Here is an 18,476-nt window from a genome sequence, read left to right on the forward strand (position 1 = left end):
CATAACAATTTGTTGTATTTGAAGACTTCCCATTGTCTGAACCCACGACAAGCTCGTTGGGCACTCTTTTTTTCTCATTTTGATTTTGTCCTCAGGTATCGTCCAGGTTCATTGAATAAAAAGGCAGATGCACTTTCATGCTCAATGTTGGAAGAGAAAGAACAAAATGAGGATCAAAGGTACCCTATAATAAACCCTCTGGCTTTTTCTTCAATTTCCATCTCTCCTGATCCTCCTCCTAGGAAGTTATTTGTAGCACCAGAGTTACAAGGTAAACTTCTTTCCTGGGCTCATAATTCTCATTTCTCTGGACATCCAGGGGTTCATAAAATGTACTCATTTTTGCAACGTTCCTATGGTGGTCTTCCATGAAAAAAGATGTCCAAGAGTTTATACGTTCTTGTTCTAAGTGTATACAACATAAGTCCTCCCGGCAGTCTACAGTTGGTCCTCTCCATCCACTACCCGTTCCCACCCAACCATGGACCGATCTTTCCATGGATTTTATTACAGATCTTCCTGAGTCTAGGGGGTGTACAGTTATTTGGGTAGTGGTGGATCGTTTTACCAAGATGGCTAATTTTTGTCATTTGGCTCGAATTCCATCAGCCCCCAAATTTGCACAAATATTTATCAAAGAGATATTTCATCTTCATGGACTTCCTTCTGAGATAGTGTCTGATCGGAGTGTCCAGTTTGTTGCTCGGTTTTGGAGGGCTTTATATTCATCATTGCAAATTAAATTACAGTTTTCTTCCACATATCACCCTCAGTCAAATGGACAAACTGAAAGAGTGAACCAGGAGTTGGAGACCTTCTTGAGCTTGTATATATCTTCTTCTCAAGATGATTGGATGGATTTATTGCCTTGGGCTGAGTGTGCTCGTAACTTTCATTATTCATCTGCGACAGGTGTCCTTTTTTTGCTAATTATGGTCGTCATCCTCGAGTTCCTGAGCTTCAATCAATTCCTACAGTGGATGTTCCAGCAGCCAGAGCTACCCTCCAATATTTTTCTGGAATTTGGAGACAGATACATAAGTGTCTTAGGAAAGCCTCTCATAATTATAAGGTATTTGCTGATAGAAAACGTTCGGCTGTTCCTAAATACTCTGTTGAGGATTGTGTCTGGTTGTCTAATAGAAATCTTCGACTTAAAGTATCTACTATGAAGTTTGCTCCCCGTTATATTGGTCCTTTTCGTATTATAAAAATTATCAACCCAGTGGCATGTAAGTTACAGTTACCTCCAACTATGTGTGTACCTAACTCCTTTCATGTCTCCTTGCTTAGACCATTGATTCTTAATCGATTTCATGACAGCTTGCCTAAAGTACCTACCATAACAACTGCTCGAGGTGTGGAGTTTGAGAATGATAAATTTCTGGATTCACGGAAGCATCAAAATCAATTACAATACCTTGTAGACTGGAAGGGTTACAGTCCGGAGGAGAGATCTTGGATTAAACACTCTGATGTCCATGCTCCTAAGTTGATACGTCATTTTCATGCTAAATTCCCTTTAAAGCCTGGTGGGTGTTCGGAGACCACCCAAAACAGGGGGTACTGTCAGGACTGCGATTATTTCAGTACATAAAGATAAACTACACTTGTCGAAGTTCCATTGTGGTCATTGGAGGATCTATCCTGGTTACTGGAGATCATCACATGCAGTGTGCAGAGAGTTCAAGTGATCATCTATTTCTTAGGTGTCGTCAGGTTGGATTCCTTGATTGCTTATTATTCCAAACCTGATTCTATTTGGGTCACATGTTCTGAACTTCCTATGGATCACAGACCTCTAGTATAAAGCTTGTTACTAACCATGCCTCATTGTCTGTGCAACGTTACTTTCAGGTCTTCCTTGGACTTCTGCCAGATCTTCGCTGTGCCTGGTGTATGCTGTGGACCGTGCTACATTCCTGCTCGTGTTCCAGTTCAAGTTCTGATACAGGTTATCAGCTGCACTACAGAGCTCAGCATTGCCATTGTCTTTCCGTTGTTATCCTCCTCTATTACTGCTATTCCATTCTACACTACACTATTTGGTTTACTTGTTATAATTGACTCATACGGACACTGGGGTTACTTCCTCTACAGTTGTTAACTGCACCGTTACAGTCTATCCTCATCGGAACCCCATCACATCGCAGGGCTCAATCCTGGTCCGGATTTGGACCTAGCCTCGTGTTGGACTCGGGGTTTCACCCACCAGTTCAGTGTGTACTTCAAACTTTGTTTCTCACAGGGGCATACCCCTGCACCTGTTAGTGCATGTCATGAACTTTGTGTTATTGAGATTAATGTGGAACTTTGCCATACAGTATTTGTTCTTGAATAAATTCTATTTACTTTTATTTCGTGCTAGTGATATTCTGAAAAGGTCATTCCTAAAACCACCTCAGTTCATACTACGTGGTAAGCTTGACTCTTCCCAGGAGTCTCAAGTGTCTGTAGCCGTGACAGCTGCACTACATGGGGGTGATTGCTCTGGAATGTGAGGATAAAAGGATTGTGGGATCCGGTGGGTGGGGCTTCTGACAGTGACTAGTAGTATGTGGGACACCGGGATTATGTGGGCCAGGTCCGATCCTGAGTGCAAACCTCTGACAAACACCATTGCCACCCCGGCATCCAGGGCACTTGCTCTGTCCTACTGACTGGGTGTAGAGTGGAGTCACCTGTATCATAATCAGGGCACAGAGCTACCTCACATGTTTCATTGACAGGTTGCAGAGCGAGGTCACCTGGGTCTCTGATACCCCTTACACATGGCAATGCCGGGTTGCACCTGAGATTTTGTTCACAAGTCCATCCCGGGTGCAACCCGGCTGAGAACCCTTTCAGACTGGCGGCCCGACCCGTCACCGCATTCACTTGCTGAGCTGACGCTTGAAGATGAGATCATCTCTAAGCGCTGGCTCTCCCTGTACTGGGAACAGTACCTGGGTCGCATCGACTCGGGTTACCCATTCACACTGCATCGCAAGCTGGGTTGAACATGGTTGAACCCGTGTTCAACCCATCTCATTACCAGAGTTGAAATGCCGGGTCACTCGACCTGGGTTATATGAACCTGGCCCTCTCACGCTGCACAATAACCCAGATTGCTGCACGGTTGTGTGCAATAACCTGCGTTATAGCTTGTAGTGTGAAAGGGATATGACAGGGCGCAGAGCAGAGTCACCTGGATCACTGACAGGGCGCAGAGCAGAGTCACAATGATCACTGACAGGGCGCAGAGCAGAGTCACCTGGATCACTGACAGGGTGCAGTGCAGAGTCACCTGGATCACTGAGAGGGTGCAGAGCAGAGTCACCTGGATCACTGAGAGGGTGCAGAGCAGAGTCACCTGGATCACTGACAGGACGCAGAACAGAGCTGGGTCACTGACAGAGCGCAGAGCAGAGCTGGGTCACTGACAAGGCGCAGAGCAGAGTCACCTGGATCACTGACAGGGTGCAGAGCAGAGTCACCTGGATCACTGACAAGACGCAGAGCTGGGTCACTGACAGGATGCAGAGCAGAGCTGGGTCACTGACAGAGCGCAGAGCAGAGCTGGGTCACTGATAGGGCGCAGAGCAGAGTCACCTGGATCACTGACAGGACGCAGAGCAGAGCTGGGTCACTGACAGAGCGCAGAGCAGAGCTGGGTCACTGAGAGGGCGCAGAGCAGAGTCACCTGGATCACTGACAGGGCGCAGAGCAGAGCTGGATCACTGACAGAGCGCGGTCACCTGCATCACTAAGTCTGGCATGACCCATTCCAGGAGGGACACAGTGCTCTGCTCCTGGTCTTCCCTCTAAAGCTGGGTACACATTAGACGGTGTACCCTGCACAACCTTGTTCGCGACGGCTCCAGTGTGTATGTACTTATGGACGAAGGAAGCATCAACGATGCCATGCTGGCGAATGCAGCATACCCCCCCCTGCCGTCATCGGCAAGTGTGTATGCACATGCCGATGCCGTAACCCCAGCCGGGCCAACCGCAGCCGACATCGCTCCGTATACACATAATACAGTGTGTATGGGGCTTCTAAGGGAAGACCAGGAGCAGAGCACTGTGCCCTCCAGGAATGGCAGCTACTAGCTATGGCTCCTCTCCTACAGGCTGGGACATCAGCTCAGATGGCAATGCCTACATCATCTCCCTGCCCACTACTGCGCTTCTCCTCTTCTAAAGGCAGAGCCATGCGCAATACACTGCCTCCACCCTCTCCCCGCCCACTACCGCGCTTCTCCTCCTCTATAGGCAGAGCCATACGCAATACACTGCCTCCACCCTCTCCCCGCTTACTACCGCGCTTCTCCTCTTCTATAGGCAGAGCCATGCGCAATACACTGCCTCCACCCTCTCCCCGCCCACTACCGCGCTTCTCCTCTTCTATAGGCAGAGCCATGCGCAATACACTGCCTCCTCCCTCTCCCCGCCCCCTACCGCGCTTCTCCTCCTCTACTGGCTGAGCCATGCGCAATACACTGCCTCCACCCTCTCCCCGCCCACTACCGCGCTTCTCCTCCTCTATAGGCAGAGCCATGCGCAATACACTGCCTCCACCCTCTCCCCGCCCACTACCGCGCTTCTCCTCCTCTATAGGCAGAGCCATGCGCAATACACTGCCTCCACCCTCTCCCCGCCCACTACTGCGCTTCTCCTCCTCTATAGGCAGAGTCATGCGCAATACACTGCCTCCACCCTCTCCCCACCCCCTACCGCGCTTCTCCTTTCCTATAGGCAGAGCCATGCGCAATACACTGCCTCCACCCTCTACCCGCCCACTACCATGCTTCTCCTCCTCTACTGGCAGAGCCATGCGCAATACTGACTCCGCCCTCTCTCCGCCCCATACCCAGCTTCTCCTCCTCTATAGGTAGAGCCATGCGCAATACTGACTCCGCCCTCTCCCCGCCCCCTACCGCGCTTCTCCTCCTCTACTGGCTGAGCCATGCGCAATACACTGACTCCGCCCTCTCCCCGCCCCATACCCAGCTTCTCCTCCTCTATAGGCAGAGCCATGCGCAATACTGACTCCGCCCTCTCCCCGCCCCTCCATCTCTTTCTCTATAGACAGAGCCGCGCGTAGTAAACTGACTCCGCCCACTCTGCTCCCCCTACCGAGCATCTCCTTCTCTTTTCAGCATTGCACAGAATCCGCCCACTCACCGCCCCTTATTGTGCGGCTCCTCCTATATGGCCATTGAACAGGCACTGACTCCGCCCTTTCCCCGCCCCCTTACATCGCTCCTTATCTCACTCTCTCCATCCCCATGGAAACGTGACGTCTCACCTACCGGACTCTCAGGGCGTGGCTTAATGTCCACGTGACAGGCATGGGAGCTAATCAGCTGCCCGATCGCTTATTGCTTCTAGAGAGGACCAATCAGGTGGCGGCTTGTTACTGTGCTGTCAGGCGAACGGGAGAGGGGGGTTTGTTTGTTTGGGTTACAGGACTCAGCTGTGATAGATCCGGAGAGGAGACACCGCGCAGGTATAATACATACATGTCCCTACCTGGGGGCTGCACTCTACATACATGTCCCTACCCGGGGGCTGCACTCTACATACATGTCCCTACCCGGGGGCTGCAGGCTACATACATGTCCCTTCCCGGGGGCTGCAGGCTACATACATGTTCCTTCCCGGGGGCTGCACTCTACATACATGTCCCTTCCCGGGGGCTGCACTCTACATACATGTTCCTTCCCGGGGGCTGCACTCTACATACATGTTCCTTCCCGGGGGCTGCACTCTACATACATGTCCCTACCCGGGGGCTGCACTCTACATACATGTTCCTTCCCGGGGGCTGCAGGCTACATACATGTCCCTTCCCGGGGGCTGCAGGCTACATACATGTTCCTTCCCGGGGGCTGCACTCTACATACATGTCCCTTCCCGGGGGCTGCACTCTACATACATGTCCCTTCCCGGGGGCTGCACTCTACATACATGTTCCTTCCCGGGGGCTGCACTCTACATACATGTTCCTTCCCGGGGGCTGCACTCTACATACATGTCCCTACCCGGGGGCTGCACTCTACATACATGTCCCTTCCCGGGGGCTGCACTCTACATACATGTCCCTTCCCGGGGGCTGCACTCTACATACATGTCCCTACCTGGGGGCTGCACTCTACATACATGTTCCTTCCCGGGGGCTGCAGGCTACATACATGTCCCTTCCCGGGGGCTGCACTCTACATACATGTCCCTACCCGGGGGCTGCACTCTACATACATGTCCCTTCCCGGGGGCTGCACTCTACATACATGTTCCTTCCCGGGGGCTGCAGGCTACATACATGTCCCTTCCCGGGGGCTGCAGGCTACATACATGTTCCTTCCCGGGGGCTGCACTCTACATACATGTCCCTTCCCGGGGGCTGCACTCTACATACATGTTCCTTCCCGGGGGCTGCACTCTACATACATGTTCCTTCCCGGGGGCTGCACTCTACATACATGTCCCTACCCGGGGGCTGCACTCTACATACATGTTCCTTCCCGGGGGCTGCAGGCTACATACATGTCCCTTCCCGGGGGCTGCAGGCTACATACATGTTCCTTCCCGGGGGCTGCACTCTACATACATGTCCCTTCCCGGGGGCTGCACTCTACATACATGTCCCTTCCCGGGGGCTGCACTCTACATACATGTTCCTTCCCGGGGGCTGCACTCTACATACATGTTCCTTCCCGGGGGCTGCACTCTACATACATGTCCCTACCCGGGGGCTGCACTCTACATACATGTCCCTTCCCGGGGGCTGCACTCTACATACATGTCCCTTCCCGGGGGCTGCACTCTACATACATGTCCCTACCTGGGGGCTGCACTCTACATACATGTTCCTTCCCGGGGGCTGCAGGCTACATACATGTCCCTTCCCGGGGGCTGCACTCTACATACATGTCCCTACCCGGGGGCTGCACTCTACATACATGTCCCTACCTGGGGGCTGCACTCTACATACATGTTCCTTCCCGGGGGCTGCAGGCTACATACATGTCCCTTCCCGGGGGCTGCACTCTACATACATGTCCCTACCCGGGGGCTGCACTCTACATACATGTCCCTACCTGGGGGCTGCACTCTACATACATGTCCCTACCTGGGGGCTGCACTCTACATACATGTCCCTACCCGGGGGCTGCACTCTGCATACATGTCCCTTCCCGGGGGCTGCAGGCTACATACATGTCCCTTCCCGGGGGCTGCACTCTACATACATGTCCCTACCTGGGGGCTGCACTCTACATACATGTCCCTACCTGGGGGCTGCACTCTACATACATGTTCCTTCCCGGGGGCTGCAGGCTACATACATGTCCCTTCCCGGGGGCTGCAGGCTACATACATGTTCCTTCCCGGGGGCTGCACTCTACATACATGTCACTTCCCGGGGGCTGCACTCTACATACATGTCCCTTCCCGGGGGCTGCACTCTACATACATGTTCCTTCCCGGGGGCTGCACTCTACATACATGTCCCTACCCGGGGGCTGCACTCTACATACATGTCCCTTCCCGGGGGCTGCACTCTACATATATGTCCCTTCCCGGGGGCTGCACTCTACATACATGTCCCTACCTGGGGGCTGCACTCTACATACATGTTCCTTCCCGGGGGCTGCAGGCTACATACATGTCCCTTCCCGGGGGCTGCACTCTACATACATGTTCCTTCCCGGGGGCTGCAGGCTACATACATGTCCCTTCCCGGGGGCTGCAGGCTACATACATGTTCCTTCCCGGGGGCTGCACTCTACATACATGTCCCTTCCCGGGGGCTGCACTCTACATACATGTCCCTTCCCGGGGGCTGCACTCTACATACATGTTCCTTCCCGGGGGCTGCACTCTACATACATGTTCCTTCCCGGGGGCTGCACTCTACATACATGTCCCTACCCGGGGGCTGCACTCTACATACATGTCCCTTCCCGGGGGCTGCACTCTACATACATGTCCCTTCCCGGGGGCTGCACTCTACATACATGTCCCTACCTGGGGGCTGCACTCTACATACATGTTCCTTCCCGGGGGCTGCAGGCTACATACATGTCCCTTCCCGGGGGCTGCACTCTACATACATGTCCCTACCCGGGGGCTGCACTCTACATACATGTCCCTACCTGGGGGCTGCACTCTACATACATGTTCCTTCCCGGGGGCTGCAGGCTACATACATGTCCCTTCCCGGGGGCTGCACTCTACATACATGTCCCTACCCGGGGGCTGCACTCTACATACATGTCCCTACCTGGGGGCTGCACTCTACATACATGTCCCTACCTGGGGGCTGCACTCTACATACATGTCCCTACCCGGGGGCTGCACTCTGCATACATGTCCCTTCCCGGGGGCTGCAGGCTACATACATGTCCCTTCCCGGGGGCTGCACTCTACATACATGTCCCTACCTGGGGGCTGCACTCTACATACATGTCCCTACCTGGGGGCTGCACTCTACATACATGTTCCTTCCCGGGGGCTGCAGGCTACATACATGTCCCTTCCCGGGGGCTGCAGGCTACATACATGTTCCTTCCCGGGGGCTGCACTCTACATACATGTCACTTCCCGGGGGCTGCACTCTACATACATGTCCCTTCCCGGGGGCTGCACTCTACATACATGTTCCTTCCCGGGGGCTGCACTCTACATACATGTCCCTTCCCGGGGGCTGCACTCTACATATATGTCCCTTCCCGGGGGCTGCACTCTACATACATGTCCCTACCTGGGGGCTGCACTCTACATACATGTTCCTTCCCGGGGGCTGCAGGCTACATACATGTCCCTTCCCGGGGGCTGCACTCTACATACATGTCCCTACCCGGGGGCTGCACTCTACATACATGTCCCTACCTGGGGGCTGCACTCTACATACATGTTCCTTCCCGGGGCCTGCAGGCTACATACATGTCCCTTCCCGGGGGCTGCACTCTACATACATGTCCCTACCCGGGGGCTGCACTCTACATACATGTCCCTACCTGGGGGCTGCACTCTACATACATGTTCCTTCCCGGGGGCTGCAGGCTACATACATGTCCCTTCCCGGGGGCTGCACTCTACATACATGTCCCTACCCGGGGGCTGCACTCTACATACATGTCCCTACCTGGGGGCTGCACTCTACATACATGTCCCTACCTTGGGGCTGCACTCTACATACATGTTCCTTCCCGGGGGCTGCACTCTACATACATGTCCCTTCCCGGGGGCTGCACTCTACATACATGTCCCTACCCGGGGGCTGCACTCTACATACATGTCCCTACCTGGGGGCTGCACTCTACATACATGTCCCTACCTGGGGGCTGCACTCTACATACATGTTCCTTCCCGGGGGCTGCAGGCTACATACATGTTCCTTCCCGGGGGCTGCACTCTACATACATGTCACTTCCCGGGGGTTGCACTCTACATACATGTCCCTTCCCGGGGGCTGCACTCTACATACATGTCCCTACCCGGGGGCTGCACTCTACATACATGTCCCTACCTGGGGGCTGCACTCTACATACATGTCCCTACCTGGGGGCTGCACTCTACATACATGTCCCTACCTGGGGGCTGCACTCTACATACATGTCCCTACCCGGGGGCTGCACTCTACATACATGTCCCTACCGGGGGCTGCACTCTACATACATGTCCCTACCCGGGGGCTGCACTCTACATACATGTCCCTACCTGGGGGCTGCACTCTACATACATGTCCCTTCCCGGGGGCTGCAGGCTACATACATGTTCCTTCCCGGGGGCTGCACTCTACATACATGTCCCTTCCCGGGGGCTGCACTCTACATACATGTCCCTTCCCGGGGGCTGCACTCTACATACATGTTCCTTCCCGGGGGCTGCACTCTACATACATGTTCCTTCCCGGGGGCTGCACTCTACATACATGTCCCTACCCGGGGGCTGCACTCTACATACATGTCCCTTCCCGGGGGCTGCACTCTACATATATGTCCCTTCCCGGGGGCTGCACTCTACATACATGTCCCTACCTGGGGGCTGCACTCTACATACATGTTCCTTCCCGGGGGCTGCAGGCTACATACATGTCCCTTCCCGGGGGCTGCACTCTACATACATGTCCCTACCTGGGGGCTGCACTCTACATACATGTCCCTACCTGGGGGCTGCACTCTACATACATGTTCCTTCCCGGGGGCTGCACTCTACATACATGTTCCTTCCCGGGGGGCTGCAGGCTACATACATGTTCCTTCCCGGGGGCTGCACTCTACATACATGTTCCTTCCCGGGGGCTGCACTCTACATACATGTCCCTTCCCGGGGGCTGCACTCTACATACATGTCCCTTCCCGGGGGCTGCACTCTACATACATGTCCCTTCCCGGGGGCTGCACTCTACATACATGTCCCTTCCCGGGGGCTGCACTCTACATACATGTCCCTTCCCGGGGGCTGCACTCTACATACATGTCCCTTCCCGGGGGCTGCACTCTACATACATGTCCCTTCCCGGGGGCTGCACTCTACATACATGTCCCTACCCGGGGGCTGCACTCTACATACATGTCCCTACCCGGGGGCTGCACTCTACATACATGTCCCTACCGGGGGGCTGCACTCTACATACATGTCCCTACCGGGGGGCTGCACTCTACATACATGTCCCTACCGGGGGGCTGCACTCTACATACATGTCCCTACCCGGGGGCTGCACTCTACATACATGTCCCTACCCGGGGGCTGCACTCTACATACATGTCCCTACCCGGGGGCTGCACTCTACATACATGTCCCTTCCCGGGGGCTGAACTCTACATACATGTTCCTTCCCGGGGGCTGAACTCTACATACATGTTCCTTCCCGGGGGCTGCAGGCTACATACATGTTCCTTCCCGGGGGCTGCAGGCTACATACATGTTCCTTCCCGGGGACTGCACTCTACATACATTTCCCTACCCGGGGGCTGCACTCTACATACATGTTCCTTCCCGGGGGCTGCACTCTACATACATGTTCCTTCCCGGGGGCTGCACTCTACATACATGTTCCTTCCCGGGGGCTGCACTCTACATACATGTCCCTTCCCGGGGGCTGCACTCTACATACATGTCCCTTCCCGGGGGCTGCACTCTACATACATGTCCCTTCCCGGGGGCTGCACTCTACATACATGTCCCTTCCCGGGGGCTGCACTCTACATACATGTCCCTTCCCGGGGGCTGCAGGCTACATACATGTCCCTTCCCGGGGGGCTGCAGGCTACATACATGTCCCTTCCCGGGGGGCTGCACTCTACATACATGTCCCTACCCGGGGGCTGCACTCTACATACATGTCCCTACCCGGGGGCTGCACTCTACATACATGTCCCTACCCGGGGGCTGCACTCTACATACATGTCCCTACCCGGGGGCTGCACTCTACATACATGTCCCTTCCCGGGGGCTGCACTCTACATACATGTCCCTTCCCTGGGGCTGCACTCTACATACATGTCCCTTCCCGGGGGCTGCAGGCTCCATACATGTCCCTTCCCGGGGGCTGCAGGCTCCATACATGTCCCTTCCCGGGGGCTGCAGGCTCTATACATGTCCCTTCCCGGGGGCTGCAGGCTCCATACAATATATATCACATTCCCAGTTACTACATACATGTCACATCCCCAGTGACTCAATGGCGTTCCTGGGTGGTGGCTGAGAGGTGGCTTAGCGCACGCAGGGCGAAGTGTAGTGATAATGTATTTGGCGTTCCTGGGCGGTGGCAGGAGGTGGCTTAGCGCACGCAGGGCGAAGTGTAGTAATAATGTATCTGGCGTTCCTGGGCGGTGGCAGGAGGTGGTTTAGCGCACGTAGGGAGTAGTGTGGTGATAATGTATCTGGCAGTTCTGGAGATGGCAGGGAGGTGGCATTGTGCACGCAGGGCGAAGTGTAGTGATAATGTATCTGGCGTTCCAGGGTGGTGGCAGGAGGTGGTTTAGCACACGCAGGGAGTAGTGTAGTGATAATATATCTGGCGTTCCTGGGCGGTGGCAGGAGGTGGCTTAGCGCACGCAGGGCGAAGTGTAGTAATAATGTATCTGGCGTTCCTGGGCGGTGGCAGGAGGTGGCTTAGCGCACGCAGGGCGAAGTGTAGTAATAATGTATCTGGCGTTCCTGGGCGGTGGCAGGGGTTGGCTTAGCGCACGCAGGGCGAAGTGTAGTAATAATGTATCTGGCGTTCCAGGGTGGTGGCAGGAGGTGGCTTAGCGCACGCAGGGAGTAGTGTAGTGATAATGTACCTGGTGTTCCTGGGTGGTGGCAGGGAGGTGGCTTAGCGCACGCAGGGAGTAGTGTAGTGATAATGTATTTGGCGTTCCTGGGCGGTGGCAGGGAGGTGGCTTAGCGCATGCACTTAGTTTGGAATGTGGGTGAAAGAGCCTGCAGACACTCGGCCTCTCTCATAGGGTGCATACTTATACAGAAAAATTGCACCTGACATAGGGTTGGTGCAAGTTTGGATAAGGACACATCAATCAGATTTACAACTTCTATAGGCGCTACATGTGGACGCCCACCCGCCTCTTGAGGATTGATCACAAATTCTGAATGGGATTAACGTCTGGGGAGTTTTACTGGCCTTGGACCCAAAATTTCGATGTTTTGTTCCCCGAGCCACTTAGTTGTCACTTTTGCCTTATGGCAAGGTGCTCCATCATGCTGGGAAAGACATTGTTCCTCACCAGTAAAGCATCCGGAGACCATTCATGTGTGGGGTTGCTTCTCAGCCAAGGGAGTGGTTTTACTCACAATTTTGCCTAAGAACACAGCCATGAATAAAGAATGGTACCAAAACCTCCTCCAATAGCAACTTCTCCCAACCATCCAAGAACAGTTTGGTGAGGAACAATGGGCCTGATTCAGAGCCGCTCGTAAGCGGCCGCTCGTTCGTTCCGAGCAATATTTGCCCACCTGCGCATGCGTACGGATCATAATACGCATGCGCGAACCAGTCAGTGCGGTCCAAATTCATGTGCTCGCAAAATAGCGAATGCCTGATAATTTGAGTGACAGAATGAGGCATATGTGGGTGGTAACGGGGGAAGGTGCTTGAAAACGGGGAGTGGAGATCAGAACGCAGGCGTGCTTAAAGGTCAAAACGGGCGTTTTATGGGTGTGCATAATTAAAACAGCAGCGTCATTGACCACGTCACTGGGTTATTTTATAGCCAGAACTGCTCGCAAAATTGTGGTAGCAAAAACCAACCCCAAGAATAGCGAGCAGTTCATACGCTGGTCGATGTACTCGATTAATCTAATAAATAGCGGACATGACGTAGGATGCGAGCGGCCAGGGGGCGTATTTTTTTAGAAAAACGACTGCAAGTTTTGTTCGCTCGTTCAGACCTAGAGGCGTGAACAGACCGCAAAGAGCGAATGGTTGATTTGAATAGCCACCCCTATTTTCTGGACGAGCGAGCGCTAATTGCGTCCGGCTCTGAATCAGGCCCAATGCCTTTCCCAGCATGATGGAGCACCTGGCCCTAAGGCAAAAGTGATAACTAAGTGCCTCGGGGAACAAAACAACAAACTGTTGGGTCCATGGCCAGGAAAATCCCCATTCCTTAATCCCATTGAGAACTTGTGGTCGTTCCTCAAGAGGCGGATGGACAAACAAACCCACAAATTCTGACGAACTCCAAGCATTGATTAGGTAAGAATGGGCGGCCATCAGTCAGTATGTGGCCCAGAAGGTGAGTGACAGCTGCCAGGGGCGAATTGCGGAGGTTTTGTAAAAGAAGGGTCAACACTGCAAATATTCACTCTCTGCATAAACTTAATGTAATTTATTTATTACCAGCTATTTATATAGCACACACATCAGGCCCTGCCCCAGTGGAGCTTACAATCTATATTCCCTGCCACATGGTCACACACATTAGGGTTCATTTTTGTTGGGAGCTAATTAACCTATCAGTATTTTTTGGAGTGTGGGAGGAAACCCAAGCAAGCACAGAGAGCATATACAAACTCCACACAGTTAGGGCAGTAGTGGGAATCGAACCCATGACCTCAGTGCTGTGAGGCAGTAATGCTAGCCACTACACCGTCTGTGCTGTCAATAAAAGCCTCTGACACTTATGAAATTCTTATAATTTGACTTTACTATACCATAGTAACATCTGGCAAATAGGTCTAATAACACTGAAGCTGGAAACTTTGTGAAAGCCAATACTTGTGTCATTCTCATAACTTTTGGCCATGGCTGTACACCAGGGATGGGCTTTGTAGTGACTTTTATGTAAAGTCGCAGGCGGCGGACCGCCAAAAGGCGCAGGGTTGCTTTGTCTGTGTGATGTCAGAATAACCCCCTAATGCTTTCACCACACTATAAGTGGTATATCTGCCATTATTATGCCATATAATCCTGTATTCCTGTTCCCTTTAGATACTCATCAATGACACATGTGGCCGGTGTACCCCTGCGTGGCCCGGTGATGGTGAGTTGTGCCTGGTACAGTTACAGTGAGATAATTACTCAGTCCCAGGGCTGACCCTATTTATTTACCTGTGGGTGTCGGCTCCCTGGTATATCTGGGGGTTATATGAGTAGGGCGCCGCAATCTACTCCAACCAGTTTATAATAGACATAGGGCCTGATTCAGAGTTGGGAATAGAGGGCCTGATTCAGAGTTGGGAATAGAGGGCCTGATTCAGAGTTGGGAATAGAGGGCCTGATTCAGAGTTGGGAATAGAGGGCCTGATTCAGAGTTGGGAATAGAGGGCCTGATTCAGAGTTGGGAATAGAGGGCCTGATTCAGAGTTGGGAATAGAGGGCCTGATTCAGAGTTGGGAATAAAGGGCCTGATTCAGAGTTGGGAATAGAGGGCCTGATTCAGAGTTGGGAATAGAGGGCCTGATTCAGAGTTGGGAATAAAGGGCCTGATTCAGAGCCGGACGCTCTTCAAGAGCGCTCGCTCTGAATCGGGGCATTTTTTTTTTTTTTTATGTTGCGGCTTCCTGGCCGCTCGCTAAGCTGTGGGTGACCACCCACAGCTTTTGCTGGCGGCCAGGTGATGGACCAGATGGTCGCGACCTTCGGGGCTTGCGACGAGACCCTTGTGGTAGGGTCTCGTCCGTCGCAAGCCCCAGAGAGCTTCCTGCTCTAACAGAGCAGGAAACTCTCCACTGACATCACTGGTGATGTCAGTGGTGCCTCCCACAAACAGCAGGCGTTCCTTGGGGAATGCCTCTGTTTGTGTAGCCACCCCCCCCGCCCCGCCTACAAAACGGGGCGAGCTGTCGATCAAGATCGACAGCCGCCCCTTTTGTAGTGAGTCCCGGAGCGAGAGAATTTCTCTCTCGCTCCGGGGCTTGCACATGCGCAGTACCCCACCATTGATCCGCTTGCGAGCGGGTCTGAATCAGGCGCAGAGAGAGATCTCTCTCATCTGATCATCTTGGTGACCCCAGGCTGCACTGCAGGGGGGGTAGATGTAACCTGTGCAGAGAGATTTAGATTTGGGAGGGAGGTGTCCAAACTGACGTGTAAAGTGCGGCTCCTACACACCATTGCGAGAGATTTACCATCCAGTAATTCCAACTTGTTTTATCATTCAGCCGCCACCTCCAACTCCGAGTGAGTAGAGAGGAAGAGCCATTATTTTCCTCTGGTCATTATACCAGCACGCTGACCTTTACATGTCCAGTTACTCCCGGCACCGCGGTGGTCGTGCGGCGTACAGCTGAGCCGCAACGTGGAGTATATATGCCGGTAAACGACTAACGGAGGCCGGGATTTGTTGCAGAGTGCTGCTATTTACTGGAGCCTTATCCGGCACCTGGTCGGGCGGCATACGCTGGTTACGTTACCCAAGCCGCAGCGTGGAGAGCATTTGCTGTCATTGAACTAACGGAGCCTGAGATCTACCACAGAGTGCTGCAGTCCATTCAAGGTACCATCAGGTCATTACCTGAACCCACATCACGGGGAGGTATGAGCCGGGACTAAGCACAGGTGAGAGGTCCCAGCCGGCAGGACAGTCGCAATGTGGTATTTTAATATATGGAAAACTGGTACAAGAATGACATACCCTGCCCGTTATCTATAGCAAGTGACTGACATTTCAGAATATACGGGTGGCTGTATAATTAGGAATAAAAGGTGGAATAATTTGCACTAATAAATCCATCCAGGAATTACACGATACAAGACTTTGTTTTTGGAACTCTGGCCCTTATTCAGAGCCGGACGCTCTGATAGAGCGCTCGCTCTGAATCAGGACGTCCTTTTTTTTTTTTTCTTTTATGGAGCGGCCTCCTGTCCGCTCACATTGCTGTGGGTTGCCACCCACAGCTAATGCGAGCGGCCAGGATGATGGTCGCGATGGTCAAGACCATCGCGAAAATCGGGCTTGCGCCGAGACCCTTGTGGTAGGGTCTCGTGGCCGCAAGCCCCAGAGAGATTTCGGCTCTAACAGAGCCAAAATCTCTCCCATTGACATCACGTGATGTCAATGGGGCCACCCCAAACGGCAAGCGTTCCCTCTGGAACACCTCCGTTTGGGCAGCCGGCCCGCCCACCAAAGGGGGCGTGCTGTCACTCAACATCGACAGCACGCCCCCTTTGGTGCTAGACTCGGAGCGACGGATTGCCTGTCGCTATCCGGGTCTCGTGCATGGGCACGACGGAGCCGGCGCCGTCGTGCGCATGCGCCCTGGGCCACCATCGACCCGGTTGCGAGCGCTCAGCGCTTGTGACCGGATCTGAATCAGGCCCTCCGTGCATTTGGTTTATTCCCACATGTTAGGAGAACATTAATTACTCATGGTGTTTAAGTCATTTGTGATAGTTTGCAACAGTATTACTGTTTTTTATTTTTAGTACATTGAATTTGTATGTATGTTGCATTGGCCAATGATTTGTCTGTAGATTGTATATTGTAGATTGTATATTACTAATATTTCTATTTATTAAAACACATTTATTTTATTTTCTGACATAGTGGATTCATTAGTACATTGATTTATTGGTGTCCCTCTGCGCTGTTATTTCTTTTTTTGTTCAATAATAAAGCTGTGCAGTATTTGTGAGCTACATACAAAAGCAGCCTGTATTTACCCTCCATGCAAATAAATGTATGTATTTACACCCCTTACATTGCACTATGGTTTGTCCAGGTACACAGGTAAGGGATAATTCTCACTCTATTCCCAACTCTGCATCAGGCCCAAAGTCTGGTGTTTGCCATTAGTTGTGGAACATTCTCATCTCTCCCAGTGTATGTGTGGTGACCGGGGATGGGGGGGGGGGCATTCTCATCTCTCCCAGTGTATGTGTGGTGACCGGGGATGGGGGGGGGGACATTCTCATCTCTCCCAGTGTGTATGTGGTGACCAGGGATGGGGGGGGGGGTCATTCTCATCTCTCCCAGTGTATGTGTGGTGACCGGGGAAGGGGGGGGGGTCATTCTCATCTCTCCCAGTGTATGTGTGGTGACCGGGGAAGAGGGGGGGGGGTCATCCTCATCTCTCCCAGTGTATGTGTGGTGACCGGGGAAGAGGGGGGGGGGGTCATTCTCATCTCTCCCAGTGTATGTGTGGTTACCGGGGATGGGGGGGGGACATTCTCATCTCTCCCAGTGTATGTGTGGTGACCGGGGATGGGGGGGGGGGTCATTCTCCTCTCTCCCGGTGTATGTGTGGTGACCGGGGAAGGGGGGGGGGGGGTCATTCTCCTCTCTCCCGGTGTATGTGTGGTGACCGGGGAAGGGGGGGGGGGTCATTCTCATCTCTCCCAGTGTATGTGTGGTGACCGGGGATGGGGGGTCATTCTCATCTCTCCCAGTGTATGTGTGGTGACCGGGGATGGGGGGGGGGACATTCTCATCTCTCCCAGTGTATGTGTGGTGACCGGGGATGGGGGGGGTCATTCTCCTCTCTCCCAGTGTATGTGTGGTGACCGGGGAAGGGGGGGGGGTCATTCTCATCTCTCCCAGTGTATGTGTGGTGACCGGGGATGGGGGGGGGTCTTTCTCATCTCTCCCAGTGTATGTGTGGTGACCGGGGATGGGGGGGTCATTCTCATCTCTCCCAGTGTATGTGTGGTGACCGGGGAAGGGGGGGGGGTCATTCTCATATCTCCCAGTGTATGTGTGGTGACCGGGGATGGGGGGGGTCATTCTCATCTCTCTCAGTGTATGTGTGGTGACCGGGGATGGGGGGGGGTCATTCTCATCTCTCCCAGTGTATGTGTGGTGACCGGGGATGGGGGGGGGGTCATTCTCATCTCTCCCAGTGTATGTGTGGTGACCGGGGATGGGGGGGGTCATTCTCATCTCTCCCAGTGTATGTGTGGTGACCGGGGAAGGGGGGGGGTCATTCTCATCTCTCCCAGTGTATGTGTGGTGACCGGGGAAGGGGGGGGGTCATTCTCATCTCTCCCAGTGTATGTGTGGTGACCGGGGAAGGGGGGGGGCCATTCTCATCTCTCCCAGTGTATG

General features: G+C 53.5%; 1 protein-coding gene across 2 annotated transcripts in view; it reads left to right on the plus strand.

The window, feature by feature from the left end:
- Positions 1-5,393: 5,393 nt before the first annotated feature.
- Positions 5,394-18,476, plus strand: part of AGBL5 (AGBL carboxypeptidase 5) — a 195,445-nt gene continuing 182,362 nt past the window's right edge. For both annotated transcript variants that reach the window (XM_088460553.1, XM_088460554.1), the window contains exons 1-2: positions 5,394-5,491; positions 14,423-14,474. The gene's annotated coding sequence lies outside the window, so the exon portion shown is untranslated. The remainder of the gene's footprint in view (positions 5,492-14,422; positions 14,475-18,476) is intronic.

The sequence above is a fragment of the Taudactylus pleione genome, unplaced genomic scaffold (assembly GCF_031769625.1).
Source record: "Taudactylus pleione unplaced genomic scaffold, aTauple2 ptg000050l, whole genome shotgun sequence".
Lineage (NCBI taxonomy): Eukaryota > Metazoa > Chordata > Amphibia > Anura > Myobatrachidae > Taudactylus > Taudactylus pleione.